At 49.1% G+C, this 22,132-nt stretch overlaps 1 protein-coding gene across 14 annotated transcripts in view; it reads left to right on the forward strand.

Moving 5' to 3' along the window:
- CHD3 (chromodomain helicase DNA binding protein 3) overlaps positions 1-22,132 on the forward strand; it is a 2,755,261-nt gene that overhangs the window by 2,027,914 nt on the left and 705,215 nt on the right. The window lies entirely within an intron of this gene.

Genomic DNA, 22,132 nt, shown 5'->3' on the forward strand with positions numbered 1-22,132 from the left:
TCCACAGGATAGAGATGATAAAAGATTTGATGCCATGTCGAAAGTCTTTTCGGCACGTAGCATGGTGTTTAAGACTATCAACGCCACTTGCACGCTAGCAAGATTCAGCCACACACTTTGGGAGTGTGCTTCATCTGTGGCTGACTGTCTCCCAGAAGGAGAAGAACGGGATGCATTCTTAAACATCGTCAGGGATGGAAAGGATGCAATGTGCGAGTCCCTCCAAACAGGCATTGATTCTGCTGACAGCATCTTGAAAGGAGAACAGTTTTGGCAACCATGGCCGGAAATAACAGTAGTCACGGATGCCTCACTCACGGGGTGGGGAGCTCATGCCAACGACTTGACCATCAGCGGTCGTTTGTCTCCATCGGAATCCAGACTACACATCAACCTGTTAGAGCTGAGAGCAATCAGACTAGCTCTGGAAGCTTTTCTGCCTTCAGTACAGGGAAAGAATGTCCTGATAATGACGGATAACACAGTGGCCATGCACTACCTCAACAAAAGAGGGGGCGTAGGGTTACTGCTACTGTGACGGCAGACGCTCTGAGTAGGCAGAGCACAGTCTCCAACGAGCGGGAGCTAGCTCAGGAAGTCCTTCAAGAGATCTTCACCCTTTGGGGAACCCCTCAATTGGATCTGTTCGCCACCAGCATCAACAGGAAGTGCGATCAGTTTTGTTCAAGGGAATTTCCCCCGAGAGGAGCTCTAAGGGACACGTTCGTAGTGGACTGAGAGTTTCGACTTCTGTACGCGTTTCCTCCAGTCCCTGTCATTCCTCAAATGATCAGGAGGTTGAGAAGGTTTCGGAAAGCCATGATCCCAATTGCCCCGGATTGGGCCAGGAGAACGTGGTACCCGGACCTTCTAGACATGTCCATCTGTCCTCCGATTCGTCTTCCGCAAAGAGAGGATCTTCTCTCACAGAAAGGTCAGGTTCTCCATCCAGACATCAGAACCCTCAACCTTCACGCTTGGTTTCTGAAAGGTTGAGATACAAGGATTGGGATCTCCTGGATGACGTCACGGAGGTGTTGATTTTAGCCAGAAGGCCAGCAACAAAGACTTTATACCACTGCCGTTGGAACAAATTTTGCAGCTGGTGTAGGGAAAAGAATATTGAACCCTTTTCATGTAATACACCAATGGTGTTATCTTTCTTGCTTTACTTAGCAAACTCAGGTCTCCAAATTGGTACGGTCAAGGGCTACCTCGCAGCGCTGTCTATCTTTAAGCGTACTGCTGAGGAGCCTTCATATTTCAAACTACCCGTAGTAATCCAGTTCCTGAAAGGATTAACAAATGTCTATCCACCAAAATCTTTTTAGGTTCCTTTTGTGGGACTTAAATCTAGTAATAAAGTTTCTGATGCGTACTCCTTTTGAACCACTTCATTCTTGTTCACTAAAGTTTCTCACTCTTAAAACAGTCTTTCTAGTGGCCTTAACTTCTGCTAGAAGAGTGAGTGAATTACAAGCTTGCAAACCTCCTCATACAATCTTTCATAAAGACAAAGTTGTCTTGCAAGTGAAGCCAAATTTTCTCCCAAAGGTGGTTTCTGAATTCCATATTACTCAGAAAATAACCTTACCTTTGTTCTACCCTCCTCCTCATCCAGGGAAAGAGGAAGAAAGATTACACAGGCTAGATCCAAGGCGTGCCTTGAGTTTTTATATTAGCAGACTTGCTAGGATAAGACAAGCAGATCAATTGTTTGTAGGATATGCAGGGCACAAATTAGGATTGTCAATCACAAAACAGACCATTTCAAGATTGGATAATTTTGACCATTTTCGAATGCTACAAATGGTCAGGAAAAGAGCCCCCTCAACATTGTAGGGCTCATTCAACCAGGGGTATCGCAGCCTCTTCGGCTCTCTAAAGAGGGGTCCCAATTAAAGATATATGTGCGGCTGCCACATGGTCGTCCGCACATACTTTTACCAAATCTTACAGCCTAGATTCCTTCTCTAGCCAGGAGACAAGATTTGGGAAAGCTGTGTTGCATTCTGTACATCTTTAAAGGGAAATATTTCATCTTTACTCCCACCTCCTTTTTAGACTACTGCAATGGGAGTCTATCAAAGATCAGGAATGCGTCAGAGGACACAATCCCTTTGAAGAACAAGTTACTTACCAAACTGGTAACGTTCTTTCGATGGGATGTTCCTCCGACGTATTCCTTATCGCCCCTCCCATCCATCCCCGAAGTAAAACTTCCGTTGTAGTTTACGCTCTTGTAGTTTTCGCAGTTTACGCTCCTTCAAGGTTACTAACCAATTAATGCAGAGCAAATCTGAACTTCAAAACGGAACTGAGCAACGGACGCTGCGCAAGTCTATTTATACTCATGATGACGTCGGCGCCGATACGTAGGCTGTCGAGGGACACCGACTCGGGGGACGTCGACGCGCAGCGCCCTCTGCTGAAAAAAAATTCCGAGGCCAGCAAGCTGGAATGGATGATATCAAAGATAAGGAATACGTCGGAGGAACATCCCATCGAAAGAACGTTACCAGTTTGGTAAGTAACTTGTTCTTCTTATCCACACACAGTGACTTCAGGTCAGTAAAAGTACTATTTTAAATGAACTCTGCATTATTCAAGTTTAGGTAAATTCAAGACTGGAAAAAGCAACAATCGTGGTTAAGCGATACTTGTAGCAACTGTTCTAAGGTTTGGTCAGTCTTTTCCCTAACAAGAAAGGAGTTTTTCAGTTCAGGTTTTTTTGGAGGCAGATGAGCAATGCCCAAGCCAAGAGGTTCAGAGGATTTACTGTACTGTTAGGAAACCAGCAATGCCCAAGTCAACAGGAATTCAATTGTTCTGATGCAAATCTTCTTAGCAAAGGTAAGTAACAAGTTAGCAGATCTTTGAAAAAAAGCCTTCCCGCAGGGCACAAGCCGTCGTCTGGGCGACTGAAAATGTTTAAACACCCAAACAGCAGAGATGGTGCTCCACAAGCAAAGGAGCGACACAAATGGCTTCAGGTAAGATTAGCAACAGCCCCACAGTACCTTGAGAGTGAAGATGATGATGCAGCTGGATGCCTTCTGGATGCACGGCTGCAAACCGGGTCTCCTAATCCTTGGTCGTGATGATGTAAGTGGGGACCCTGGATGGGCTCCTGCAGCAGTATTCAAGAGAGGGACTTCCCAGCAAAGAATACTTACTTCTGCATCGGTTCGTGATTTTGGCACCATTTTCTCAGCACTAGTAGTGAACGATCACCACCAGGTGGAATGTTCTTCTTTTCTAGGTCCTGTACTCTGGTGAGGAGAGTCTGAGGAGAGGATGCATGCTTCTGGAGGTCCCCATGAATGCCACCAAAGTCCCAGCGAGATTCGTCAACGGCGAGACGAAGCACTCCAAGGTGGTCACAGTACCCTGTGTATTGGGATTCTGCAGCCCAGGAAGGTCTCAGGATGTCGGGGGATGGCTCAAATCGAAGAGTGTCTTTAGGCTGGCTAGGCCCGCCAGTCCAGAGGAGGAAGTTGTCATGGGCAGAGCTTCCCTGGCAATTATGAAATAGGGTCAGGACAGCAGCGGCACTTCAGCTGTGCTTTTGCGGTTACAGGAGATGCTGCAGGCGTCTCTGGTCGTCTTCTTATTCGGAGCTTCAGTTCCAGTGGTCAACTTAGCCTTCTGTCCCAAAAGCTTTGCCTTTTATGCAAGAACCCATTCATTCAGTCCCATGGACCTGTCAATCACCTGGGGTTGGATGTCCTTGGAAGACCGCTTGCCACCAAGTTCAAATTAGTTCCAGCCAAGCATACCTTCAGACAAAGGGCAGAAACGCTTCAGGCTCCTCCCTCACTTCCTGCCTCAGCAGTCCCACTGGAGCCTTGGCAGGCTTCACAAAGGGATCCCGACAAAGCCAAAACTCAGTGGACCCACCCTCACCTGAAATGTTAGAAGATGGGCCAAGAAGGAACACATAAACACTCCACGTGTGCTGATCCCACAAAAAAAGGAAAGATAAATAAGATAAAAGTATCCTACTGTCCTGGAGAACAGTAGTCCTTAGGAAAAAGTTATAAAGAATAGGAAGGGAAACCCAGGGGACTCCCAAGCAACACTGCACAAAGGGTGCTGTGTGCTGCTACAATTTATTACAGATGCCTGTAGTGACAGCAAAAGTGCTGTGGGTCTCTCAGGAGGGTTGAGGGGAATGGGCACACAAATTAAAATTCTCCCTAACAGACCGAAGCATGCACAAACATCTGGAATTAAAAATGTGTCTGAGATGTTCCCCTGCTATTGATGGTGGCATGGTCAATGCAGACATTTCTACATCACAACCTGTCCTCTCTCAACCAGGCAGCCTCACTCCTGAGGAATTAGGAAATGGACATTTGGACATTTTTCTTTGTTGCATGTATAGAGTTTCAACTACTTTATGAAGGGATTTTGCATTCTTTGGGATTTGATGGACTCTGGACCCCCAAATAGCTTAATGCTTTACTTTCCAATTTAATTGGGCAATAGTGATGAGGGGCCTTGATTCCCCACCCCCTCTTAAACACCACCCTCCCACCCCAAAGTCAGACCCTCCCCCAGTGCCCCAGATTTGGAAAGTTAACTGCGTACCCTGCTGTACGCCTAAAGGACTCTTAACTCTATAAGGGAGTGTCACAAGGAGGACTGGGGGTTCATAAGGGTGAGCATCATATTGTCAGCATGAAGGGGCACTTTGTATTGCTTCCCCTCTGTCATCACCCCTTCAATTGCAGGGTTATTGCAGATTCGCTGTGCAAAGGGCTCCATGATGAGGGCAAAGATAAGCGGGGAGTGGGGTCATCTTTGTCTGGTGCCTTATGTCAATGGGGTAGGGACGTCTGGACGTTCTGGGTGAGTGGTAGTTAGCTAAGACCATAGTTTGAAAGAGGGGCCTAAAATGGAATCCCTCGAGGGTCAGCCTCATGAATGTCCAGTCAACCTGGTTGAAGGCCTTTGTAGCATCTAAAGCCAGGAGTGCCACCTTTAATACGCTTCGATGCAGCGATCTCTACAAAGCCCAGGGTCCTACGGATGTTATCCCCCATTGTTCTGCCCCAGATGAACCCAGTTTGGTCTGCATCAACTATTCTAGGCATGACCTCCGTCAGCCGATTGGCCAAAACCGAGTATATGTTGACGCCAATATTAAATAACAAGATCGGCCTGTAAGAGGCACAGTGGCTGGGGTCTCTCCCGGGCTTCAGCAAGAGGATGGTGGTCGATTCCTGCATGGATGCCGTGATCACCCCAGTTTGTCTAAAGGAGTTGAAGAGATTTGTTGGAGAGACCTGGAGTTGCACCAGGGATATTTTGTAAAATAGAGGCGTGAAGCCATCTGAGCCTGGGGCTCTGGACTTTAGGGATTTGACCACTGCATTTGTTAAGATGGTTTCTGAACTTTGACGTGTTGGGCAGAGGTTCAGAAGGCCAGCCTAGTTTTTTGGAACAGGGTAACCTTCTGGACAAGCCAGACCAATCAAGGTAGCATTGGCGGCGGTCAAGACTAGGTATCAGGAGGGGTAAGGGTGATGGAAAGACCTCAGTGAGCACACAGAGGACACTTAGAAATCACTCCCAGACAGGTATATATCTATTAAAAAATACATGTACATTTATTCAATGCCTTTTGAACTTCAGCACACAGCAATTATCAATAGCAATACATCAAACCAATACAACTCCACTATAAGCATGTTATACAATATCAAGTGGCCTAAAGGGTTAAAAGCACAGAATGGGTCCACAACCTAAAAGGGAAGGAAGCAAACAGTGCAAATAGTCTTTAGGCAGTTATTCATTAAATAAACCCTAACTGAGAGGAGATCCAGTCCCTACGAAGAGAGGAGCCTAGTGCTCAATGTACTTTCAAATGCTGGTGTGCGCGATATTACAGAAGGGCGAAAACAGGGTCTCTTGTGGGGGCTGTAGCAGCTCAGGAAGGGGGGTGAGGCAATGAAGAATAAGTTCCCACTATTCGTGGAGGGTCTCCCCAAAAGGGCAGATCAGGTTACAGGAGTTGGTAATGCGGTAGTAGCACAAGATACCTGTGGAAAGGTGAGTGACCCTCCGGGGATCCCGTTGGAAAAGTGGTTGGATGCACTAGTGGCCACCGGTAAGGGTTGCTGTTACTCGCTGACCCCCGACTCACTCAGGACCAAACTTCTGCAGTTGAGTCCACTTCGGTTTCATGTTTAAATGCAGGAGTTGTGCAGCACTGCGGCTTTTAGCGGCAAAGTTACAGAGATGATTCTCTGGCGGGACAGTGGCGATTTCTCTGCTCCTCGTGGATTGATCAGGCCAGTTTCACTGTAGCAGGCTTCATTGCACAGAGGGGCACAGCAGCAAGACACCTACAAAGTTTGTCACCCCGGCTGGGCGTTACAGTAACCGCTTGTGCTCCGGTTCAGGCGCTCTCTTTATTCCAGACCTGGGATTGGCAAGTGTACGTAATTCGGTGTGAGAGTGCCGTGAACACAGAGCTTGTGATGTACCAAGTTTCAAGGGTCTCTTCGTAACGGCAGCGGTTTCAGAGCAAAGGTCCTGCGCAAGCTGATCAGCCCACTGGTTAGCCCAGGGACACGTCCGAGAAGGCATACTTGCAGGGTTTGAAGAATGTGCCGAGAATAGTTGGTCCCACGATTCCAATGGGTCGAAGCGTCTTCGCAGACCTTCTAGTTCTATCAGATGCAGAGTGGTCCAGTGGGACAACAGTGGGCTCAGGGTGCCAAACCTTCCAGCAGGTCACCAGCAGTTCCTCGACTCAGCTTCTTAGTTTTAGGATACGTGGATCCTATCCTTCGTTCAGTGATAACTCAAGAGATTGACCTGGTGTGGGTGTTTGGGTCTTGTCTTATCCAGAATTTCATTTGCATCAAAGCAAAGAGGACCCAATGGGAGATCTGCTCACATACAGGCACACCAGACTTGGACCAATCACGGACCACGGTGGGCCCAGTCATTCACCACACACCAGACTCTGTGGCACCCACAAGCATGCACACAAGGCATGTAGAAGCCCGCGAAAGCTTGGCGTTTCACGGGAGAATGCATGCCCAAATAGGGACTGACCTGGGTCAGCTCGACCTGGGGAAGGCAAAGGGGCAAGATGGCTAAAGGACAGGACAAAAAACCTTGTGGCATGGCCATTTTGTAGCCAGGCCACCTTCCTGTGCCAACCACAGTAAACGCAGTTTTCATGGCAAGAAAGGGTTACAAGTATGCAAAAAGATAAGCCAGCCCTGTCCAGGGCACATCTGCACTTCTCCTGAAAAATCCTTTGAGGGAGTCTAGGGCCTTTGAAAACGAAAGGAAGACCCAAGCGCACTGTATTGTAAGGTACATTGTTCACTTGTAACATGTTGCAGAAAAGTTGCAACATTGGAAATGACTAAGGGAAACAGTCTACCAGTACTGACTGTCTTTAAGGGCATGTCAGTTTCCCCATAATAAAGTGAGCTAAAGCCCAGTGGAGTGCAGCTGAAGGCTGTGCTTCACTAGCAAAGTCAGACTATGGTGTTTAAACAGCAATAAATGTGGGTGGGTAGACAACTGGAGTGAAAACATAACATAAATGGGAATCTTTCCTAACAGCATCCACACCCTCCACAGTGATAGGCCCCTCTAGGCCCTCCTGATCCGACCCACTAAGGTGTGGGAGGACTGCCCCTGCAATGCATTGTCCAGCGAACTGGGAGCGGCTGACATCATGTCTGTCAGGTGCGCCTTCGCTAGCAGTAATTTAGCCTCCTTCGCATATTGTACTGCACCTTCCGGGTCTCAGAGCCCCGCCACCCAATTACGTTGCCTTACTTTGGCGAGCTTCCTGACTAGGAATGTATTTAGCTTTTTTGCTCTTCGCATAATATCCCTGCTTTGTCTTGTTGCCTGGGCTGTGTCTACCGCCAGATGTGCCTCTAACTTATTGCGGGCCACCTGCAATGCTCTGTGCACCCTTGGGGACCATCCTTTCTTATGCCTAGCTTTCTCCTCCACGACCTACACTTCTAATACAGATTTTATTTCTGCTTATGGTAAGCCGCTCCATAGGCTATAAGCTCCTCCCTGATCACTGCCTTCATGGTGTCAATCTGGAAAAATGAATACCCTTCATTTGGATGATAGACGGATCTTGCTGGCCGAAGGCCAACCGTCTTATGCACAGAATTATAGAAATACAGACCGCTATGCTTGACCAACAAGCGGCCATTTTAAACGTAGCAAGAATCGCCATTTTGCTTGTTAACCATTGCTCATTGCTTTCTGTCTAAACTGCTTTGCAGCTTGCAATTCTTGCGAATTCTGCTTACTCTGCTCAACTGTTAACATTGTTGTCTGAATATGAAAGGGCAAGGCTGCGGGACTGAGGAGTTCGTTGAAACTCCTCATGAGCCGCCCAGAAATGAATGCCCACGCTCCCTCTCTGTAGCCTTGAGGGAGAGCTGCAGGGCATTTAATCATTTCACAGCTGCCAGCCAGTCTCGTACAGTGGTAGAATATGTTAGAATAAAGCAGCTAAAGGCTTGAATTATGCTCTTCTTACGGCCCCCCTTCACAAAACCCTTTAGAGCGTGTCGGCTCCCAGGACACGAATAGCACCTCATAGATAGCAAAGCTTGGAATGTGACTCTTCCCCCGTGTGCAGCTTGCTTCCAATAACAGAAGCACCGTGTTCTGTTCAACAACTAGAAGATGCCGCCGCACTTTCTAAATTGCACATTGTTACTAGAATAGACATCGAAAGTGTCATAATTGTCATACTCGTCGGAAATGTCCATCATCATCCCGAGTTCAAAGAAACTCAATAAAAGGGGGGTGTTAAACATGACATAGCTGATTGTATGATATGCATTTTGTATATATGTAACTGATGTACGTAATTCGCTCTCTTGCGTCCCTCGAGGTCTAGAGAATACACGTCGCGGGGCGTGAGACCACAGTTGGCCAATTGGGACTATTTTGCTTGCAATAAACCCTAGCATTGGGAATTTGAACCTCGTGTCTGGCGCATCCTTTCGTGTATGGTTATTGCCTTGTTTCCATATCGCGAGGGACCCCGAAGGGCCCCTTTCAATGGCATCCCACACTGTCACGATCGGGGTGGGCCCCTTTACATTCTCCCGGAAGTAGTTTCTAATGGCTTGTGCTATCCCGTCCCGGAGGGTCATGTCACTAAGGATTGGGTCAAATAGTCTCCATGGGGTGTTGGGCAGGAGCCGGGTCGTGGATCCGGATCGATAGTTGGACCGGAGCTTGATCCGATAGGACTCTCGTCCCGATCTCAACGTGCTCCACGAATGGCATCACTTGGGGCCTCTCCAGGATTAAGTCTATGCAGGAGGAGGTGCGATGTACAAATTTGTAGTCCCGTGCCGTGACCTCCAAGTGTCCACCACCCCCAAGGGCTTAAATGTATGCAGCAGCCCCAACGCAACTTTTATAGCCCCTCGGGGCCTGTGGGTGTGTTCTGTCTACCATTGGGTTCGGCACCCCATGAAAGTCCCCTCCTATGATTACCTGACCCTCTACAAAACGGAGCTCCCTCTTCCTCCAGCTCCTGCAAGAATATCTCCTGTCTCTCATTCGGGCCATAGACAGCAAACAAGGTGTGCAACTGTCCAACTAGCATGCCTTTCTCTCCCAGGAATCTGCCTTCCAGGCCCTTTAGTACTTCCAGTTGCGGAAATGGGACCCCTCTTGCTAGAAGGATCACAGTGCCCCCTTTCTTGGTGCCACTGGAGGCCAGGAATTGCTTCGGAAAATGCTTACTACGCAACCTGTGAAAGTCCCGGGCGACCAGATGGGTTTCTCAAAGAAACACTACAGGGCTACCAAAGTCCACTCAGCGCTGCAGTATGGAGCTGCGCTTACACAGGGAGATCAGGCTTTTGGCGTTGAGCGTCGTGAATTTCAGCTTGCAGTGAGCGGGAGGTGCTTGCTGCGCTGCCATTGCATTGCATTGTATTGTATTTTATTTATATAACGCATCAAGCCCTTGGGCATCTGGGGGCATTTCTTACATTTAAGAGGCAGAGTAAATTACATGTACATAAAATGGAATTATTACAAGATAACATTAATAGACATATTTACAAATCAAAGCAGCATCGGCCACAGCACAGTAGATGCTAGGTAGGAATGTGATCCAATTGACAAGTACACGTAAAAGAATTTCTGATGTTTGTTAATCTGCTTAGAATCACATGCTGTGCATAGGTCCGACATCCAGTGGTCACTGCGGAGTATTGCATTTTGTTTTTCGTAGTCGAAAAGGGGACGTCGACAAGGCGTGTCTGAAACACTATCCCTATAGTGACGTGCGTTGTACCCACAATCCCTCACGCGTCGAGGTCCCTCAGATTGTTTTTTTCCGCCCAGCTTCTGGTCGCCTTCACGCGGAGCTCCTTGAGATACCATTGCAACCCTCGACCTTTAGTCGTTTCTTCTCATAAAATTTATACACACTCCCTCGACGCAGTTGTAGCTGTTCTCCGCCGAGAAAAATCGTCGACGGAGGGTCGAGCGGAGGAAATCTTCGGCGCTGCCGAACACGTGGCCTGGTCTCGCTGGCCATATACAGTAGGGAGAGTGGGGTCGTGGGACATCTCTGGGTCTTTCTGAGAATGCCTTTCCCTTTCCCCTTCCTTTCCCTTGGGGTGTTTATCGCAATTTATTGCCTCGGCTATGGAGAGGACACCGTTTAGGTTTTGCCCACTTTGTAAAGGCAAATTCACTTGGAAGGACAAGCACTCACGGTGTAACCGCTGCTTGCCCCTCGATCACAAGGAGGAAGGGTGCGCGGCTTGTCGGCTTCTTAAGCCTAAAACTCTAAAAGACCGAAGGGTTAAAAGGTGGGCGGCCTACGCGATGTCGAAGGCCGAAGGTTCACCCGCCGCTGCTACCACCGACAGTGACGAGGAACGCGATAACACGACCTCCGCTACGGAAGTCGAAACCCCCTCTAAGGAGCGCTTACGCGCTTCGTCGTCTGTCCCCGGCCCCGACGGGCTCGGCTCACGCCCTGCTTATGGGGATGAACACCCCGGCGACACAGACGCACACAAAGATCCACATAAACACACAACCCACGGCTCTTCTTCGACGAAGTCGAAAAGAGCTTCGGCGCCCAAGGAGACGCAGGTTCCACCGGCGGCCTCCTCGGACCGTTCGGGTTCGAAGCCCCTCTCGCAACCGCAGCCGCGACCTGCGACTGGGCTTTCGGCAAACAAGGGCGCTGCCACCAAACCATCGGCCGGTGCGCATCAACAGAAAGCGCAGACCGCCGTAGAGCGTTCGATACCCATAGCGTCGAAAACTCAAGCTTCCGCCGACAAACAAGTCGCCGACAAGCGAGTCGCCGATAGCTTAGCGAGGATCGCTGTAGCCGACGCCCAAAAGCGTACGCCGAAGATTTCGTCGAGCGTTACGCATAAGTTAAAGGATACGCCGAAAAAGCCCGAAGGAAAGCAGGGACTACCCCCTTCAGTCAGGGAGTCACCCGACACACCTGAAGGTTTTTCGGAGGGCGACGGGACACTTTCCTCGACGCTTTGGGAGAGGTCGAGCCATTTCGAGTTAGATAACCCTATGTTTCCCCCGCCAGACCGCTCTGGGGTACCCCATGAAACAATGGAAAGACTCCACCTCTGTATGGAGAGGATGGAAAGGTTCATGAGCACCCAGGCCTCTCAAACTCACAAGAGGACTAGAGAAGGGCCTCAGGAGGACCCCAGGGCCAAAAATCCGAGGCTAGTCGATCCCCAGCAGGACACAGCCTCAGACTTCCAAGATGTATATGACCTCACTGGGGAGGAACAATACTTCGAGGAAGAAGATGATTTCATGGACAATGAAGGACAGAACCAGGAGGAATGTCTGGAAGACAGAACAGACATTATAGAAGAAGGCTTCGGGGTTAACCCAGAAGAGGGACCTTCACACCCCTGGCAATCGCCATCAGTGTATTCCGACACTGATGTCCTAAACCTAACTCCTCCGGACAATTCTCCAGTTAGGAACACGTCTCCAATTGACGATCAGCCCACTTTCAATGCACTGTTGCGCAGAGCAGCAGCGCATTTCGAACTCGACACCGGGGAACTCTCTCCAGAATTGGACTTTGTAGAAAGAGTGATTAAAGAAAAACCCCCGGTCAGCCAGACCATTCCCCTCCTCGCTTCAGTGAAGAGAAGGATCATACCTTCGCTGTCCACTCCCGCAATGATCAGAGGGGTCAATCCACGGATTGAAAAACTTTTCACTCCTTCACCCTCAGACCCCCTCTACATTAGGGGACATTCCATTCCGGATTCCCTAGTGGTATCTAATACTAGAAAGAGGGCAGGGGTACCACTTTCCACCAGTGAGGCACCCCCTGACAAGGAGGGCAAGAGGCTATATGCCCTTGCAAAAAGAGTTACTTCCTCGGCTGCCTTCTCAGCAAGAATTGCCAACAACAATTCCTTGCTTGCAAGCTACGCAGACGCGCAGTGGGCCAAACTGCGAAAAGACGCCGAGGAAGCACCGGAGCCTTTACGTACGCGCCTACTGTCAACTATTGGCGAAGGAACCCAAGTGAACCAGAGCATTGTTAAAAACTCTCTGGACGCGGCAGAAACAGCAGGACGTTCCCTGGTACAAGGAATACTCCTAAAGCGCCATGTATGGCTGCGCAACTCAGGCTTTAAACCAGAGACACAGGCGTCTTTGATAAATAAACCTGTCGAGGACGCTAACCTCTTCGGAAAAGCGGTAGATGAAGCCCTAGAGATGGCTAAAAAAGAGTTCGACACTATCAAGACTCTTGACCAAATCTCTAAGCCCACTACCAGGCGCGGCTATGGCAACAAACGCTTTTTTCGTGGCCAACGCCAACAACAAAGTCAACATCAGCAATACCCTGCCACCAATTACCAAACCAATAGTGGGCAGTACAGCCAAAGAGGCCAACGCCGGGGCAAAGGGAGGGGTCGGGGATCCACCCCCAGAGGCTCCCAAGCCCCCAACAACTCCAAGTGACGCGAACATTCGCGTCCCCTCCCATGCAACACCGGTCGGGGGCCGGATAACATTCTTTCTTCCTGCATGGGAGGAGATAACGTCAGACCGTTGGGTACTTTCCACCGTAGCCCACGGTTACTGTATCGAATTCAACAGTTCCCCATCCTACAGACCCCCGAGGGGACGTCGCATGACGCCGGAACATCTTGCCATCCTTCTGCAAGAAGTACAACAACTTCTGGAAAAAGGAGCCATAGAGGTCGTGCCTCTATCTCAGGTAACGGAAGGTATTTATTCAGTGTACTTCCTTGTACCCAAAAAGGATCTAACCATGCGCCCTGTATTAGATCTGCGCCCAGCGAACAGATTTATCAAACCCCAAAAGTTTCGTATGGTAACCTTACAGGAAGTGATCCCACTGCTTTCCCAGGGAGATTACATGACAACATTGGACATGAAAGATGCATACTTTCATATTTCAATGTTGCCAGCGCACAGAAAATACCTAAGGTTCATGATAAAGGGCAAACACTACCAGTTCAAAGTGCTACCCTTCGGTATAGCATCAGCACCAAGGGTATTCACGAAGGTGCTGGCAGTGGCAGCGGCCCACCTGCGCAGGTTGTCCATCCCAGTTTACCCTTACCTCGACGACTGGCTCATAACAGGGGATTCTTACGAAACATGTTTCGCAAATACCCAGAAGACGGTAGACCTTTTGTTCCAGCTAGGCTTCTCCATCAACGAAAAGAAGTCCAGTTTAAACCCCAGTCAAATCAAACAATTCCTAGGGGCTCTAATTCAAACAAGGGACGGCCTCGTCTTCCCCTCCAAAGAGAGGGTCCAAAACATGCTGTTTCAGATCCCCCAATATGTAAACGGCCAAGAGGTGACGGTACGCAAAGCAATGCGCTTGCTAGGAATGATGGCGTCGTGTATTTATTTGGTACCTCACGCGCGCCTGCGCATGCGCCCAATGCAAGAGTGGCTCAACAGCCAGTGGTGTCAGGCCAGCGGACTATGGGAGGATCTAGTGGTGGTCTCGCAGGCCTTGGTTCTCTCGCTACAGTGGTGGACAAAGGGAAACATGGAAAAAGGAAAACCCTTTGCCACACCCGCGGCGGAAGCCACTCTAACCACAGACGCATCCCTTACAGGATGGGGGGCTCACCTATCCCATCAGACTGCTCACGGAGTGTGGACTCCGAACGTAGCATCCAAACACATCAATCTACTGGAGCTACTGGCGGTATTCAAGGCAATAAAAGCCTTCCAAGAACACCTACAAGGCAAGACTGTAATGGTCCTCACGGACAGCACTACAGCCATGTACTACATCAACAAGCAGGGGGGCACCCACTCTCCAGGCCTATCCAAACTGGCCCAAAATATATGGAAGTGGGCTCTCAAACGGGACATGTTCCTACTATCACTACATGTACCCGGGGAACTCAATCTGCTGGCAGACAGACTCAGCTGAGATTTCCTCCTGCCCGAAGAGTACGAATGGCGCCTGCACGAAGACATCGTCTTCGACGTCTTCACACAATGGGGTTTCCCAGAGATAGACCTGTTCGCAACCCTGGAGAACTCTCAATGCCTAAGTTACGCCTCCAGGTACCCCCAGAACCAATCCAAGGGGAACGGTCTGTCGATGCAATGGTCAGGGAAATTTGTTTACGCTTTTCCCCCGACTCCCCTTCTCAACAAGGTGGTGCACAAGATGCACCAGGAACAAGTGACCATGATACTAGTGGCCCCTATGTGGGCACGACAACCATGGTTCGCTCACTTGATGGAGATGTCTCTATCTCCCCCAGTAAAACTCCCCTGCCCGTACAACATGCTGTCTCAGGACAAGGGCAGGACCCTGCACCCATGCCCCCAGAACATGAACTTAGCAGCTTGGCTCCTGAGATCATAGAGTTCGGACATCTACAACTCCCGCAAAGATGCATGGACATCCTCAGGGAAGCCAGAAAACCGAACACTCGCCACTGCTATTCTAGCAAGTGGAAAAGATTTGTCATCTGGGGCAGGAGTAAAGGCATCAACCCTATTGACTGCTCTCCCACACATGTGGTACTATACCTAACCCACCTTTTGGATTCAGGTCTAGTATTCAACTCCATTAAAGTCCACCTAGCGGCACTTTCTGCATACACCACTTCCCAACTCAAAGTGTCGTGGTGGAAGTTCCCTGTTATAAAGGCCTTCATGGAGGGAGTAAAAAGAATACACCCCCCGATAGCTGACCCAGCTCCCGGATGGGACCTTAATGTGGTACTTACAAGACTCATGGGCTCTCCATTCGAACCCATGCACAAAGCATCTCTTAAACACCTCACTCTTAAGACTGCTTTTTTAATAGCTATCACCTCCATCAGGAGAGTAAGTGAACTTCAGGCTCTTTCTATTCTAGACCCCTTCGTTACAGTTCACAGAGATAAAGTGGTTCTACGCACTCACCCTAGGTTTGCTCCAAAATTTATTTCTAAATTCCACGTAAACCAATCTATAGAACTACCAACGTTCTTTCAAAATCCTTCCAATTTGGGAGAAAGGACTCTGCACACACTTGATGTACGCAGGGCGGTCATGTTCTACATGGAAAGAACCAAACCATTGAGGAAGACTAATCAGTTCTTCGTCTCGGTGGCAGCAGGAAGAGAAGGAGATGCGGTTTCAAAATCCACTATTTCTAGATGGATTGTTCAATGCATCACTCTCTGCTATACTCTTGCTAAGAGAGAACTGCCCTTTAAGCCAAGAGCACACTCTACTCGAGGCACGGGGGCATCCATAGCATTCATTGCAAATGTTCCCCTTGAGTCCATCTGCAAAGCGGCTACCTGGAGTTCTGTGCACACCTTTACAAAACACTACTGTCTAGATACACACTCTAGATCTGACTCCCAGGTGGGACAGGCAGTATTACGACACCTTTTCTCTACTGTTCCTTCTCATAACCCACCGCCAACTCCGGGTACTGCTCGCTAGTCTATGCACAGCATGTGATTCTAAGCAGATTAACAAACATCAGAAGAGAATGCATTACTTACCGTAAAAGCATTTCTGATGGTTGTATCTGCTTAGATTCACATGCGCCCACCCTTCCTCCCCGCTCGGATGGAAGGAACATAGACTTCCTTTATATATATATATCTCTCTCTCTCTCTTTTCTGTACTCACTCACGTCTAGAAGGCTCCCTCAGGGCAGAAAAAATACAAACAGAGGGACCTCGACGCGTGAGGGATTGTGGGTACAACGCACGTCACTATAGGGATAGTGTTTCAGACACGCCTTGTCGACGTCCCCTTTTCGACTACGAAAAACAAAATGCAATACTCCGCAGTGACCACTGGATGTCGGACCTATGCACAGCATGTGAATCTAAGCAGATACAACCATCAGAAATGCTTTTACGGTAAGTAATGCATTCTCATACAGATGTATGAAATTCATTATAGTCTGAGTTACCAGTCAGGAGATTCAAATCGTTTAAGCCAGGAAACGACCTGACTTCTGAAGGTATTGAATGAGGGTTTGGCTCTGATAGGTGCTGATAGTGTTCCACAGCTTGGCTGCGAGGACTGAGAAACTGCTGCCGCCTGGCTTTTGGAGCTTAAACCTAGAAATGGACAGGCAGTAGGAGTATGCTGCTCTGGTGTCTCAGTCCGACGACTTCCATGAGAATTTGACACAGAGGTACTTGGGTGCTAGGTTGTGTAGGCATTTGAAAGTGAGCAAGAGGGTTTTGAGATTGATTCTTTGAGGGACTGAGAGCCAGTGTACAATGTGCCTAAACTCTGTGATATGGTGGAATCTGGGGTGATTGGTTGCTGACCTGAGAGCATTATTTTTGAAGATCTGTAGCTTTTTCAGGTACGTTGTTGGTTTAGAGGTAGAGAGCATTGCAGTAGTCGATCTTGGATAAGACTAAGGCTCTGGCAAGAGTAATGCAGTTACCTGTGATCAGAAATGGTCTGTAGGCGTTCATGAGCTTACACGTATATGCAGTGTTAGAGGCTGTTGCATTAATTTGTCTTGTCAACGAAAAGGAGGAGTCGATGTAGTTACCTGGTCTTTACGTCTTTTGAGACTGCAACTGCCATTTCCTCTGCTGCAGAGGGGGGGAGCTGGGTGGGGATCATCTGCTATGTGGAACTACAACTTCCATGCCTAACTGCTGCAACTGAAATTTTCCAAACATAATAAACTGAAAGTGTACCAGTGGCAACCATGCATTAACCAGATTGGGCTCCCTGCCCATGTGACCAGCGAGCGACTTTGCTCAGAGCTCTGGTCATGCCCATGCGGCGCCCGTGCCAAGCTAACTAAACAAAGGCACTTACACTGATCCTCGGACATCGCACCGAAGGTGCCTCCCTGGGCAGGTGTCGTGAATGGGGTTGTTAGCGTTTCAAATGAGTTCCGAGCTTGCAGGACTTCCCCGACACCAGCCATGGGGTGCGCAGAGACTTAGGGTCTTCGCTCTGAGGTCACCGGATGCCATGGAGAGGAGTCATCATTAACCCCTCGTCGCAGGCCGTTCCATAGGTCCTCTGCCCATAGGTCCTCTGCCTCCTTGTGGGAGCTTATCGTTCTCATTGTGTCTGCGATGGAAAAATGGAGAGTGGCTGGGAAGATCCACCTGTAGCAAATGTTCTTATCTAGGAGAATGGTGGTCAGCGGCCTCTGGGCCTTATGTTTCTGTACGGTCGCCATCGCCAAGTCCTGGAAGATATGCAGGTACGCCTCTTGGTGCATTATGTCCACCTGTGAGCGGGCCGTGGCCACAATATATTGCTTGGTGGGGTAAAAATGGACTCTCGTGATGACATCCGCTAGGGGGGTCCGAAGATCCCCGGACTCGCTTTCCTCGCATTCTGAGTGTGGTTCAACAGCAGAGCAGCTCGCTCATGGTGCAGCAGTAACTTCTGGAACACGTTGCCCACATATACGCCCAGGGTCTGGTCTGTAATAGAGGGTGGGACAAATTATTTCTCAGCGCCTTATTCTCCATGTCCTCCTGCTTCAGTGCCATGGCAGTACTCTCACCTTCGAGGGTCTGGATCCCATGCTGCAAGTCAGCAAGCACCTCCGCCTGCTCTGAAGCCCGGTCCTCACCTCTCCCAGCCTCTGTTCTGCCTCCACTAAGCAGCCATCCACATTCCAGCTTTGTTGTTGGCTCTGACATGCAATTCTGGAATGCTGCCTTAATGTCCTTCATGAAGGCCTGGATGCCCTTCTTTGTGGCTAACTGGCCGGGGGGAGGGTTGGGCCCTTTCGGGAGATTAGCCCATGGCTCTCACTGTCTCCGTCTACCACCCTTCTTGTAGCATGGTGACAATATCCGTGCTTTTGCTTTTCTTCTGCTGTTTGGTACCGCTAAAGGTTGCGTAGCCTGTCAGTATCTGCACCTCCGGAGCGTTAGATTTGTGCAGAAGTTGAGATAAGCTGTCGAAGGCTAATATCATGTCTGTCCCGGAGGTTCTGCAGCCCCTGTCCATGTAAAGATCTGTGGTGGCCATGAGATAACTCCTCCTGGTTCTATGTCCTCTGCAGTCCCGGTCTGGGGCTGCTCATATAAAGGCTGCTGGATGCTGGCCAGGACGCATGATTCCACCCCATGAAGGGCATGTAGAGCAGGGTGTGGGATCTTCCTTGTCCTCTCAACCACCCAAATGCACACGCACTGTCATCGCCCGGGCAACAGCCGGGCATCCAGGCCGCTACTGCCGGCCGCCCACTGGCTGTCAGCCTCCCTGAGGGCTGGGAGGTAACTGCAGGCCAGCCGAGGGCCGAAACTCCAGCGCTGTTTCTGCCCAGGGAGCTGATGGGAGAGATCTCTGGCGCTCCGCCTGCAGCTATGCCACGGCGATGGTCCCCTGGCGGCCAGGCTTTGGTCATATCTGGCCGGGTGCTTGCAGGGGGTTCACCTTACGGGCCTGCGCTTATCCCTTGCAGGCTGTGGCACTGTTGTCTGAATGCTACCGGGAGGGGACTGGGGGGCAGCCACTGTGCCACGCTGGTCCTCTGATGTTAGGCCCCACGCTGTCACTGCCGCAGCTCATCTCCGGTGCAGGATGGCAGCTGCTGTTAGGCATGATTGTATGCAGTACCCTTTGGGTGCACTACAACAACCCTGACCTCCTGGCAATAGGAACCCAACATTTGGAATAAGTCTGTACTACACAGGTTGATAGCGTGATTGAACAGCCTACTTATCTCAAGAGGGGTCAATGTGAGCGGTAGGGGAGTTACACAGCGATTCACAGTGACAAGTATTCAAGTAAACTCTTACACACAAGGTTTTTTGATTAAACCATTATTAATGTATTTAAAAGTCAGTTTGTGTAAGCATGCGTCAGAAGGGGCAATATAATAGTAACACACAAATACACTCCAAAATACACACTCTTAATATTTCTAAATCAGTAAGTACCCTTTTGGGATGGCACACAGACACTTCCTACACCCTCAATTGACTTTAGTAACTAGGACACTGTGAACTTATATCACTGTTGGCTTTTAGAATCAGTCTTAAGAGTTTGTCCAAATAAATCGGTTATAAGGACAAAACTAAAGAGCTCATAAATATTCTGAAGCAGGTAAGTATTTTTGACAACACCCCAATGCAAAGTTTGTTAACCCCTTCCTGGAAGGAAGACCAAACACAATGTCAGAGGGAAGAAGAGTCATTCAGGGAGCCAGGCTATGCCAATGTCAATTGGGCAAAAGTATAGGTGAGCTGAAGCACTTCTCAGAGGTAGGTAAAAAAGTCTTGCACAATGTTTTAGAACTCTACAAAACAACCAAGACAAGTCTCAGCAGAGAAGTGAGGTTACACGACAATCGGTAAGTTCTCTTAGACTGTACAGAATCTTTGGTTATAAGAAAAGGGCTTTGGCTGGCTTCTTGTTCCATTGCAGCTCTGCAGATCCTGTGTTCCTGGGCCTCAGTCGTGGGTACATGAGAGAGGACGTCTGGAGGACTCCTGCACTGCAACGGGACGATCAGCGACAGAAAGGACCAACTTCTATTCAGTGGCACTTCGCGGGTTTCAGCTCCTCTCGTCTAAGCAAATGGCACCACTGCTGCAAATAGCACCACTGCTGCAAATAGCACCACTCTTGGCTGTTGAGATGGACTTTCCTTGCATCTGGGGTCCAGCACTCTGTTGACGTGGCTCAGGCTCGGTCAATTCTGCTTCCTGAGAGTCCGGAGGAACTTCCTGGAGCTCTTCCCCCAACTTAAAAGCAACGGACACCATCTGGTGGCCCTCTCCCTGGCTATTCGGTTCCAGCAGCAACTGCAGTGGAATTTCAACCAGCTCCGAGAGGTTGTCCAGGTGGCTTACTTTGGAGTTGATTGGTCTCACCAACTCAAGGGGAGAAGTCGTCCTTACAGGGCTTCTCTAGTCGAAACGACTTTGGAGTTTCAGCACAGCAGCAGGGCTTCACCGGGCAAACCAACGGTTCAGGAGTTGCAGCAGGCATCTTCTTCAAGCTCTTCTTCGGATTCTTTTGTCCAGTGGTCGACTCTGCCTTCTAAGCCAAAAAGCCACACCTTTTATGCAGGTTTCTCCCAGCTCATTCCAGCCTAGCTGTGAGTCACCCAGCAAGGTAGATGTTCTTGTCGGACAACCAGCCGGCCAATCGCCTAAGAGTGCATTTCTATCTCCTAGGAGACTAAGTACAGGGAGTTTCGGCACCTCCATCGCTTCCTGCCCCTGTCGGACAGCTTGGAGCCAGAGGCAGTCTTCACTCGTGAATCCCACCAAAGGCAAAGTGAACAAAGTGACCAAAGCTGGTTTGGCGTGCAGAGTAAATCTCAAGAATGACCTTTCCACAAAGAAATGGCGAAAAAAGAAGACCGGGCCAATATGACAAAAAAGCATCCTTGGGTGCTTTACTGCAGCTGCAAACGCAGCCCGCGGTAAATGCACACCACGGTAGTTAAAAGTAAACCACTGCCACCAGCCATTCATTGAGGAAAGGGGAACATAAAAATGTTACATGAGAAGCTAGACAAAGGGGATACTAAGTAACCGCTCCAGCACCCTATTGTAAGATAGTGTGTGCTGGGTCTAGAAAGTTTACAATGTAAGTAAAGTCAATTTCCCTTCACTGCTCTTGGAAACAGTAGTTTCACCAAGAGAAGGTATTTAAACCTTGGGGAAATCTGAAAGACTTCCCTGTGTCACTGCATTAAAGGTGCTGTGTGACACAATGTAAAAGATGATCCCTATGGAGTTTGTCAGACTCCACTACCAAAAAAAACACAGAGTTTCAAATCACAGTAAATATGCATGACCGAGTGGAGAAAAAAAGGTCTCTCTCTCTCCAGGTTAAAAATTAAAAGTCCTGAAATCCAGCAAAGTTGCCGGGGGTCTCTAAGGTAGAGAGGAATTGGCACATTTCTGAGAATTCTCCCTAACAGCCGCCATCTTGGATCACCGCGTTGGGTGCTCCTGCCACAGCTTCTGTGTGCCAAACATCAGGATCATGGAGCATTCTGCTAGGCCCCCTCAGGCAGTTATGTTCCTTGGCATTTCACCCATGGGCTCGCCTTATAGGATCCTCCGGGTCGACGCACCGCCAAGGAGACGCAGCATGAGGCCCAGGCTCAGCATGGACGCGCTCAGTGGAGCTGCCACATGGATGGTTCTACATGCTATGCCCCGTTGTGAGAACCTTTTAAAGTTTTAATGCAAGTGATCATCTGGGAATATTTAGAATATAAATCTATAAAATATACAAATGCTGGTGAACTATACCTACAGGAAAGTAACACGAATTTACTCACAATAGTAATTAGTCCTAGTATATAGTTCACTTTCTTCCATATGTAACCCCATGTCATTTGCCACGTACCACGATATATAAAAGGACTGGCGGTTAGATTTGGGAGCATATGCAAGGGGGCGAGAAATGTGTTCCGGCACACTCCTTTTTTGGTTTATCGAAAATGCTGCTTCACGCTATGCTCTGGTCCCAGCCCTTTCCAGGGAGATGACCTCCCACAAGAATGGAGCAAAATGAGGGTCTGTAATGGTAGTAGAGTAGTCGCCTACGGATAGTAACTTTTCATTATGTTGAAACGCTAAAACAGTCACAGTGATTCTAA

This window comes from Ambystoma mexicanum, chromosome 1p (assembly GCF_040938575.1).
Source record: "Ambystoma mexicanum isolate Mex_15411 chromosome 1p, UKY_AmexF1_1, whole genome shotgun sequence".
NCBI classification, from domain to species: domain Eukaryota; kingdom Metazoa; phylum Chordata; class Amphibia; order Caudata; family Ambystomatidae; genus Ambystoma; species Ambystoma mexicanum.